The sequence below is a fragment of the Acinonyx jubatus genome, chromosome C1, assembly GCF_027475565.1.
Source record: "Acinonyx jubatus isolate Ajub_Pintada_27869175 chromosome C1, VMU_Ajub_asm_v1.0, whole genome shotgun sequence".
Classification (NCBI taxonomy): Eukaryota; Metazoa; Chordata; class Mammalia; order Carnivora; family Felidae; genus Acinonyx; species Acinonyx jubatus.
The window spans coordinates 13,611,232-13,620,213 of NC_069381.1; the positions used below are offsets into that span (position 1 = coordinate 13,611,232).

At 50.7% G+C, this 8,982-nt stretch overlaps 1 long non-coding RNA gene across 1 annotated transcript; it reads right to left on the minus strand.

Moving 5' to 3' along the window:
- Positions 1-3,571: 3,571 nt before the first annotated feature.
- LOC113599513 (uncharacterized) lies at positions 3,572-8,549 on the minus strand. The gene is made up of 3 exons (XR_008292465.1): positions 7,457-8,549; positions 4,517-5,470; positions 3,572-3,907 (listed from the first exon to the last, which is right to left on the minus strand). It is a non-coding gene; the product is annotated as an uncharacterized LOC113599513 (long non-coding RNA).
- Positions 8,550-8,982: the final 433 nt, after the last annotated feature.

The window sequence follows — 8,982 nt, forward strand, 5'->3', positions numbered from 1 at the left end:
GGTGATAGGGTAAGGTGCGTTTAATTAACCCTAAAGTAGCCACTAAAAAACAGAACAAAGAGTGAAAATAAAAAGGAATAATAAAAAATAACCCAAAAGAAGCCAGGCAAAGGAAAATTGAGGAACAAAGAAGTGATGGGACACACAGAGCAAGTAGTAAGATAGTAGATCCTTTTTACAGTTCATTTAATTTCATTCAGATGAGTATCCTCCATTATAATTTTTTTATTAAAATTTTTTAATGCTTATTTATTTTTGAGAGAGACAGAGCACAAGTTGGGGAGGGGCAGAGAGAGAGAAGGAGACACAGAATTGAAGCAGGCTCCAGGCTCCGAGCTGTCAGCCCAGAGCCCGACGCGAGGCTCGAACTCACAAGCTGTGAGATCATGACCTGAGCCGAAGTCCGGCGCTTAACCGAGTGAGCCACCCAGGAGTCCCTCCATTATAATTTTTTTAATTAAGTTTTAAATTTTAACGCAGTATTGTTAGCATGCAGTGTTATATTAGTGCGGGTGTACAATATAGTCATTCAACAATTCTATACATTACTCAATACTCATCACGACAAGTGCACTCCTTAATCACTGTCACCTATTTCACCCCTCCCCCCACACTCCTCTCTGGTAACCATCAATTTGTTCTCTGTAGTTAAGTATCTATTTTTTTTTATTTCTCTCTCTTTTTTTTCCTTTGCTTATTTGTTTTCTTTTTCTTTTATAAAAAAAATTTTTTTAACATTTATTTATTTTTGAGAGACAGAGAGAGGCAGAGCATGAGCAGGGGAGGGGGGCAGAGAGAGAGAGACAGAGAATCCGAAGGAGGCTCCAGGCTCTGAGCTGTTTGTTAGCACAGAGCCCGACGCGGGGCCCGTAACTCACAAACTGCAAGACCACGACCTGAGCCGAAGTCAGACGCTCGACCTACTGAGCCGCTCAGGCGCCCCTTTGTTTCTTAAATTCCACATATGAGTGAATTCCTATGGTTTTTGTCTTTCTCTGACTGACGTGTTTTGCTTAGCATTATAAGACAGTAGAGTTAAACTACACCTTATTGATAATTACATTAAATGTAAATTGTCTAAACACTCCAGTTTACTTATTTTTTTAAATTTTTTAATGTTTGTTTATTTTACGACAGAGAGAGAGAGAGACAGAGCGCGAGCTGGGGGGGGGGGGCAGGGAGAGAGGGAGACACAGAACCCGAAGCGGGCTCCAGGCTCCGAGATGTCAGCACAGAGCCCGACGCGGGGGTTGAACTCATGACCCACGAGATCATGACCTGAGCCGAAGTCGGACGCTCAACTGAGCCACCGAGGCGCCCCTGAACACTCCAATTTTCAAAGGATTGAAATCACCCCTCTGATTCTGGGGGGGGGCGGGGGGAAGTGGTAAGAGGAGGCAGCCGTTTTTCTCAGCTGAAAGGTAGAGAAGAGAAAGTTTCTCTAGAATGCAAATGAGTCAGCTGCTGCTGCTTACACGTGATGGCAATGGATTACTGCCGAGTGTCTTAAAATTTAACTCCTTTCGGGGCGCCTGGGTGGCTCGGTCGGTTAAGCGTCCGACTTTGGCTCAGGTCATGATCTCGCGGTCCGTGAGTTCAAGCCCCGCGTCGGGCTCTGTGCTGACGGCTCAGAGCCCGGAGCCTGTTTCCGATTCTGTGTCTCCCTCTCTCTGCCCCTCCCCCGTTCATGCTCTGTCTCTCTCTGTCTCAACAATAAATAAACGTTAAAAAAAAAAAAAAACTTAACTCCTTTCAAACTAGGCCGTGAGTCAGAAAGGGATATCCATGGGGCGTCTGGGTGGCTCAGTCGGTTAGGCATCCAACTTTGGCTCAGGTCATGATCTTGCTGTCCGTGGGTTCGAGCCCTGAGTCGGGCTCTATGCCGACGGCTCGGAGCCTGGAGCCTGCTTCGGATTCTGTGTCTCCCTCTCTCTGTGCCCTCCCCTGCTTACACTCTGTCTCTTTCTCTCTCAAAAATAAATAAAAATATTTAAAAAAAAAAGAAAAGGGATGTCCAGGCCAGTAGAGCATATGTCATTGAATGTCTGGGCAACTTGAATGTCTGGGCGACTTATCAAAGGCCGAGTGCCGGTAATAATGGCTCGAGTCGAGAAACAGGCCTGTGTAGAGCTAGTTGCCTAAGCTCCAGCGATAAATCCGTCTCCCACATTTCCTCTCCCGTGTCCCACGAGGCACACCAGTGCACCCAAAACCCAGCCAACGGAATAGTCCCAGCCCCTCCTCTTTTTCCCCCTTTCTCAAAACTGCCGCTTCTCCCGAGTTACCCATCTTAGGTAACAGCACCACTCAGCCAGAAGTCCCCTCTTATCCACGGTTGTGCCTTCCGAGGCTTCAGTTATCCACGATCAACTGCGGTCCAGAAGCAGGTGATCCTCCTTCTGATGTATTATCAGAAGGTCGGCGGTAGCCTAAAGCGAGGTCACGAGGCCGACAGCCCTGACCTCACTCCACCCCCTCACGAGGGCATTTTATCGTCTCCCATCATCCCAAGAAGGGTGAGTACAGTTCAATCAGATGTTTTCCAGGAGAGAGGCCGCATTCCCATAACTTTTATTACAGTATCTTGTTAAAATTGCTCTCTTGTATTAGCGTTGTTGCTAATCTCTTCCTCTGCCTAATTTACAAATTAAACGAATACCAGTATGCACGGAGAGGGAAGAAACATAGTATGAACAGGGCTCAGTTTCTGTCCCTGGGTTCAGGCATCCACTGGAGGCCTTGGAACATATCCCTCGTGGAGAAGGAGGCGGGGGGAACCCCTGCCTCTTCGGTTCCCATGGTTAATCGGTCGCTGAGTCCTACAGAGTCCTCTCTCACTGATCTCTCGAACACGTCTCTTCTCCTCTCCCCCGACCATGGAAAAATCCAAGTTCTCTCTCATTTCTTACCTTGTTCTCCAACATGCTCTAGCTTGCCCCAGGACCTCTGCCTTATTCTGCCTCCCATCTGTGCTATGCCCTGCACGCTAATGGAGTCTCAACTTTCTTCTTTTCCAACTTTCTTCTTTTCACATGCTTCTTTTCCACGCAAAAATTGGGGCACCTGGGTCCGACTTGATTTCGGCTCAGGTCATGATTTCACAGTTCATGAGTTCCAGCCCCAAGTTGGGCTCTCCACTCACAGTGCAGAGCCTGCTTGGGATTCTTTCTCTCCCTCTCTCTGCCCCTCCCCCTCAAAAATAAACAAACTTTTGAGGCGCCTGGGTGGCTCAGTCGGTTGAGCATCTGACTTCGGCTCAACTCATGATCTCATAGCGTATGGGTTCGAGCCCCGCGTCCGGCTCTGTGCTGACAGCTCAGAGACTGGAGTCTGCTTCAGATTCTGTGTCTCCCTCTCTCTGCCCCTCCCCCCCCAATAAATAAACATTAAAAAAATTAAATAACATATAACTATTCTTCATTTCAATGACTGCCGGGACACCAGCATGTATAAATGTCATGATGTCTTTTAAAGGTAAATATCCACTGTCTTCCACTCGCCCTCCTTTGATGCAACCCACAGTAGTGAACGGCAAGCTGGCAAGGGAAGGAAAGATGCCTTCCAGGAAATGCACGAGAAGAGCCATCAGTTTGAGGGAGCAAAGGTACCAGAATTTCTATTTTATAATGCATTCTTTATCTCGTGCTTTCTGTTTTCCTGTTGGGAAAACTGGACGGCCACATGCAGAAAAATGATGAAAAACTTGAACATAAGACCTGAAACCATGAATCTCCTAGAAGAAAAAACAGGCGGCGAGCTCCTTCATATCCGTCTCGGCGATGCTATTTTTGGATCCGATGCCAAAAGCAGAGGCAACCAAAGCAAAACTAAGCAAGTGGGCCTCTGTCAAACTAAAAAGCTTCTGCCCAGCGATGGAGACAAACAATCAACGCAATGACAAGGCAACCTGCAGAACGAGAGAAAATATTTGCAAATCATATATTTGTTAAGGGGTTCGTATCCAAAATATCTAAGGAACTCATGCAATTCAAGAGAAGGAAAAAGTAAGCAATCCAATGAAGTTTTTCTATTAGTGTGTGTCTCAGAATGCACACGGTGTATTTGCATGGGAGTACATGTGTATAATTTATTTATAAATAAATGTCCATGTAATGGAGATTTTGTTCTCTTTATTTCAGGCGTGATCCTAGAAGGTGGGGATAGCAGCCTAACTGATGAAATATTAGCTCGTTAGCGGTCCTGGAATCTTCAGCATAGTGAAATCTTTGCTTCCCCCTCCATCTTCATCTACCACCTCCCCCACCCCCCCAGCAAGCCATACCAAACCCTGTGTGTTCCCCGGGTACCCATGTTCTCCCTCCAAGCCGATTCACTAGCTGTTCCCTCTGCCAGAGTGTCCAGGCACCCCGCCCCCTTCACTTCCCGGCTGATATGTGCATACCTGTGCCTCTACACCCAGATCAAGTGACACCTCTGCCAGAAAGCCTTCCTGGACGCACACCCCCACCCAGGCTGGGTGCCCCTCCTCTCTGTTCCCATAGCACCCTGAGCTTACCTGCACAACACTGACCACATGACTGCAATTGCCCGTTTATGCATCTGTGACCTCCGCAAGGTTGGAGATCGTCCTTCAGATCTGAATCCCTGGTGGCCACCCAGCCCCGGGCCTGCCATAGAGTTGTCTCTTAGTAATCGGTGAGGGAATAAATAAACAAGAACAGCAAACATGAATACTGCACCTCGTAATGGCTGGGCACTGGTTTAAGAACTTTACACACATGAACACATTGAACACAAAAACCACCCCACAAGGCAGGTATTTCTGTTGTCTCCATTTCACAGATGAAGAAAGAGAGGCACAGAGAAGTCATGTCACTTGCCGAAGACACATAACTGGTAAGTGGCAGAGCCAGGGTTTGAACCCAAGCAGATCAGCTTCAGAACCCACGTAATCAGGGTGCCTGCGTGGTTCAGTCAGTTAAGCTCTGACTCATGACTTTGGCTCAGGTCATGATCTCGTGGTTCGTGGGTTCGAGCCCTGCATCGGGCTCTGCACTGATAGGGCAGAGCCTGTTTGGGATTCTCTCTCTCTTCTTCTCTCTCAGCCCCTCCCCTGCTCGCTTGCTCTCAAAATAAATAAACTCAAAAAAGATTCCATGCCATCAATCACTACGTGCGGCCAAATGCTCTGCCCCTGAGCTATGCCCCCTTATTAATCACTATGTGAACCACTTAGTAAAAGAATGAACAGAGGGAAGAAGGAAGGAACGAAGGACTGAACGGGTAAACAAAGGGATATGAGGCAACAAACCAAAGGCATCATGAGACAGTGCCCCGCTGGCTTTGCAGACGTCAACCACCCGCTCTATCTGTAAGATGCTCTTGTCATTTTCCAAACTTCAGTTCGTGTTCCAGATGCTGGCCCCTTCCTCCTCACCCTTTTCCTGACACCAACCCATCTTTGCTGTCCTCAGTAGTTCCTTCCTAACAGCGTTCAGGGTAATGAGATCTGAACCGTGAGATCAGCGAGGGTTAGAGCTGAAAGGTATATTAGAGACCAGGCCATCCAACCCTCCATTTTGTAGGTGGATAAACAGACCCAGAGTGCAAAGCGACCGCCCCAGGTCACCCAGCAAGCTAGTGGCAGAGTGGAGAGTGGGCCTAGCTTCCTGGTTTCCAGTCTGTGTCTCTTTCCCAACCTGCCTCCGTTCAGTGCTTTAGACTTGTCCTTCAGAAGGCATTTTGGGGCAAAGGCACAGCAGGCAAGTTTAATGATTTAATGCAGACACTACCCCAAACCTGCTTCTGCATTGGTTTCAAAAGGTTGTAGGAATAAGGGAGATAAGAAATTCAAGGTCAGAGTCCTGTGATTTCCTCCAGGCAAAGAAATAAACACTTGAAGCCACACGGATGAGTCACCGTGCACTAGATGTTTCCTTGTATTACCCCATTCAATCCAACATTGACAATTATCCCTGTTTTACAGATGAGCACACTGAGGCTCAGAGAGGCAAACAGAGGAACCAACCTGTCCCAATTTTCCTGGAGCAGTCCCTGTTTTACAACTGACAGTCCTTGTCTCGGGGACCCCTCCGTCCCAGCCAAACCGGGACAGCCAGTCACCTGAAGGACTGGATCCCAGAGACCCAGGCCCAGATATGATGCCAATTCCCATGCCCTTTTGGTCCACCTGGTAAATGGATAAGCCTGAGAGGGAGAAATAAACAGCTAAGCAAGCAAGGAGGGAAGGGGGCGGGGAGGGGGCAGGAGGAGGGTGGGCACAGAGGGGCAGCTGTGAAGTCAGGTCGGCCCAGGGCCCGGCAGCCAAGCCCATGGGTGTCTTGCCAAGGGAAGACAGGCTGTTCTATTCTTCTCTTCCTCCCAGGAGCAGTCTGTTTACCATGATAACTGCCTTCTTATCTCAGCCAGGTCTCTGGTTTCTTGTCGGACAGTGCAGGGGTTAAGGTCTGAGGCTCTGACAAAACCAGTCTCCCGGGGACCCTGGCAGGCTGCCCAGCCTTGCCTGGAAAGCCTGGTTGGGGGCAAGGGGGAGGCGTGTGGAACACCGCAGGGCAAGAGGCTTCCCTGCAGTGAAGGCCACGGGGAGACCAGGACCCCGACGCTTGGACACTGGATTTCCATGTTTCCCGGGAAAGGACTTCACAGTGGTCAGCCAGCTGCCGGACGCCAGACCACACACAGCCCTTTGGACCTTCCGCTTGCCCGAAGCACTCAAGACAGGACGTGTCACCTCCACCTTGCAGAAGGGGAAGCTGAGGCCCAGAGAGGGCCGTCCCTCGCTGAGGTCACACAGCGTGTAGGTAAACCGGCATGTTGATGGCAGAGCTGTGACTCCAACTCTCCCTGCATCCCAAGCCTGGGCTCTCTCCTCCGCATGGGGCTGTAAAATCACGACACTGGCGACGGACTGTGTCTTTAGTGCGTGTCCATGTGACTCTCGTTTGCCAAGCACACCTGCCTGGACGCTGCCCTCGGCCTGCTCCACCCGGCTGATTCCCCCTCATCCCTGGATGCCGGCTCGAGGGCCCTCACGTGCAGTCAGCGTACCTGACCCCTAGGCTGGGTCAGGGTCCCGTCCCGGAAGTCATGGCAGCCTGAGCTCCGAGGGGACAGGAAATGATCCCCCAACCCCAGCACGGCCATGTTTGTCGATGGAACAAATAATTAAATAGATTAATTAACTGCCAGATAACCTTTAGCTCTGTCTCAAGCAGGTGGCATCCCAAAGGCAACAGCCCACTTTTGAGCAGGTGCCCCTGCTCTACCCCCTCCATCCCCTACAATCCCACTGACCTTCATCCCTCCCCTCACTACTCAAAGTCTAGTGTGGTCTCCGGATCAGAAGCATCAGTACCACCAAGGGCTTGTTAGAAATGCAGATTCCCGGCACTTAGCTAAGAGCCTGCTAAACGTTAGGTTTCACTATCACTATGCGCTATCGTATTTGAACTTTGCTACAAACCCCACTCGGTACCTGTGTCCTCATTCCTGTTACTACAGACGAAGCTGGGTCTCTGGCCGGGGTGGGGGGTGGAGGAGGGAATCCCTTTCTCCAGGTTGAACAACCAGGAAACGAGACCGGTGAGCTTCAGATCTAGGGTTCATCTAACCCCAGAGCTGTTGAAAATTAACCCTGATGTTCCGTCTGGTGGGAGGGGATGGAAAGCCCGCATTTATGGAGCACGCCCTACATGCAAAACCCTTTCCCTGGTTTATCTCATGTAATCTTTTTGACCTCCTCGTAAAGAAGGGGATTTTACAATTCTTTTCACAGGCGAGAATACGAGGCTCAGAGGTAGGAGGGACTCTCACAAGGTCCACAGCTAGACAACCGCAGAAACGGGGTAGAATTCAGCTCTGTTTGCCTGATGTCAAAGCCACAGTCTGCTCCGGGCCCAGCTAAACTAAAGCATTGGACACTGACTGCCAGGGGTTTGCTGACTCACTGCTCTGGCTCCCACCCATCCAGACTCCCACCGAGAGAGTCTATGGTCCCGGATCATAATCCACACTTCCCTTCCCCTTCCGAACCCTCAGCCTTCGGCTTAATCGTTATCCAATTCAGACCAAGCAGAAACACACATCGATCAGTGGGTTACCAACGTGTGACATAACCTGGCAACGATTTCTAACAGCTATAGCAGGTGCTAAGAATCCCAGGGATCACCTCCCTGCATTCTTCTTACTGTAGGTCCCACCCCACCTGATCCCAGATGCTGCAGCAGGCTGGGGTCACAGGAAATGCCGAATGCCCTGTTGATGGCCGCAGGAAAGTGGGACCAAAGAGACCCATTCCCGTGCCACCCCTGTCCCTCCAGCTATGAGACCTTGGCAGATTTCCACCTCCCTGAGCCTCAGCTTCTCCATCTCTGAAATGATGCGTGATAACCCAACCTTCCAGGCCGTGAGAAGTCTGAGGGGTGCGTGGAAGTGACTGAGGGTCCTCACTGTTCTCACCCCGCCAAGATGAAAACACAGCTGGGGGCTGTGTGACGGGCCGGCCGGCAAGAATGGCTGTGCACGGGCATGGGTTTGCTTGAGTGGCTCTCGGGTGGGGGCACGGGGGGAAGGGTCGTTTGAAAGAAGAGGCGGGAAGATGGGGCCCCGGGCGGTGGCACAGGTGTGCGTGCCCTGGGAGGAGGTGCCCAGGCAGGGACAGGCAGTGCTGTCCACAGGGAGGATGGCGTGAACGGGGCAGTAAGAGTGGTCCTTCCCGTCCTTCTGCCGAGAACGCAGCTCTGTGGGCCCAGAAATGGGGGGGTGCGGGGGGGGCGCTTTGGGGAACGGCTCTTGGGATGAATTTCCGCATTCCTACAGACAGCACTGGCCAGACCCCTTAAGTGACTTCAAGGGCAAAAGACACTGAGGAGGAGAAGAATGGCAAAAATAAAGGGCTGAAAGGGGAGGGGTTGAGCCCTCAGGACTCGGGAGGTACACTTGGACTCCCAGCTTCTCCGGCAGGGGGGGCGGGGGGGGGCGGTCTGCAGGGGCCAGACGTCC